Source organism: Myodes glareolus, chromosome 18 (genome assembly GCF_982192425.1).
Source record: "Myodes glareolus chromosome 18, mMyoGla1.1, whole genome shotgun sequence".
Taxonomy (NCBI): Eukaryota; Metazoa; Chordata; class Mammalia; order Rodentia; family Cricetidae; genus Myodes; species Myodes glareolus.
The window spans coordinates 71,346,413-71,348,451 of NC_142043.1; positions in this window are offsets into that span (position 1 = coordinate 71,346,413).

The window sequence follows — 2,039 nt, forward strand, 5'->3', positions numbered from 1 at the left end:
CCCCTAATTCTGCTTCTTTTAGCCTTGACTTGTGGACCTTGTATCTTTAACACCTCCAGATCTCCAAGGCCCAACTGACGTTTTCAAAGCAACAATACAAACCTGTAAACCTGGACGAAGCATCTCCAGGATTTGAGACGATGAACTACTCAAGGGGGGAATGAGAACTCCAGGCAAACATCATGATAGGCCCCTAAAAGTTCAGTTAAGAACCAGGCCTCAGTTCACAAAGGGCAATCACCAATGCCTCTGACACTGGACCAGAATCACACACCTGGGCCACCCCCGACTCCCACCCTGCACACACAGGGACTTGTCCAGATTTGCCAAGAATAGAAAAGCTATAGCCTTAGACCGCCCATGCTAGCCCTAACCAATTAGAGTGTACGAATATGATTGCCACTTGCATAAACCAATCCTAAGGGAAAAGGTCACACTGCTTTAAAAATTCCTGTAGCTGTGCTTAAAGGGAGCTTACACGTCTCTGTCAGGGGCTTCGCCTTTCGTATAGGTGTGCAACCCCACATGCGTATCATACAATAAAGGCTCTTGCTGATTGCATTCCAATTGGTGGTCTTTGGGGACTTCTTCTGGACCCTAACAGGAGTGTTCCAGCCGTACCCTGCAACAGATAGGGATTGAGGGATGCTGGGTGGCTCTGGCAGCCAGGTCTGTTTTGATATATTAAATAAACCACAGTCATTTGTCACAGGGTTTGAGCTTAACACACTTCAAACATCGTTTCTTCCCACAACACCAACTCAAAAAGTCAGACGGTGGTGACATAAGCCTTTAATCCCAGCACTCGGGAGGCAGAGGCAGGTGGATCTCTGAGTTCGAGGCCAGTCTGGTCTACAAAACTTGTTCTAGGACAGTCAAGGCAACATAGCAAGACCCTGTCTCGAAAAACCAAAACCAAATAAGCAAAATCCCCACCAATTAAAAGATCAGGCAGCGAGGAATTTAGGATATCCAGAGCACAGGCAGCCAGAGTTGCGTTCCACCCCTCCCCCAGCTCACAGGAAAGCGGAACCATCCTTTCCAAACATCCTGCCTGCGGCGAGGAGGGGTAGAGTGTTAGGGTTAAGGATTTGGAGTCCACTTGCAGCTTAGACCACCGAAGCAGCGGGGATGGAGGAGCCTGGAGAACCTTCCCTGCTTCACACCGGGATGGCCACCATGTGCAGCAGAGTAGGAAGCCCTGTGAGGGTTGGCACTTCAGCCTAGTGGGCATGGTGGAGTCTCTGGCTGTGGAGCTGCAAGGCTCCAGCTGAAGGCCTAAGAACTGGATTTTGCAGGCTCTGTTGTTTTCATCTTTTTAGACAAATTCTCACCCCGTAGCCCAGGCTTGTTTTGAACACTTCTGCCTCCGTTTTCCTAGTACCAGGATCTTTAAATGTTTTACGTTTATTTTAGTGTAGGGTTAGGGCGCACGTATTACAGTGCACACATGTTGAAGTCAGAGCACAACTTGAATGAATGTGTTCTCGTTTTCTAGCCTGTGGGGTATGGAATTCGAATTCCAGTTATTTAGGTTGATTGCAAGCGCCTTCTCTCTCTCTCTCTCTCTCTCTCTCTCTCTCTCTGTGTGTGTGTGTGTGTGTGTTCGTACACTTTGCTCTTTTAAGAGGGAACAGCACCAGTCACCGGTAATTTTGGTAAATGTATCCTGGAAACACTTGATATAGACTGTTGTCTGGTCTTGTCCTGGACACAGGGCAAGCCACGCGGAGGAAATTTCATGTAAAACCCAGTCCCTGCAGATCCCGCCGACCACCCCAGCCCCAAGGAGTCCGAGACAGGGTCTCGAAAGCCGGGGAGCTCTTGCACCCTAACCCGCACAAGGCCTCGCGCGACCTCAGCAGCTGGGCGACTACCATGACGCACCGGCCACTTCCGATTTCACTTTCCTTTTCTCGGGCCCGGCCGCTTCACCTCCACGGCGGCTGCCTGGGGATTTGCCCGGTGATCAGTGACGTCAAGCAGGCTGAAGTTCCCATTGGAGGGCGGAGTTCGGCAAGGGCCAATCCTAGGGCTGG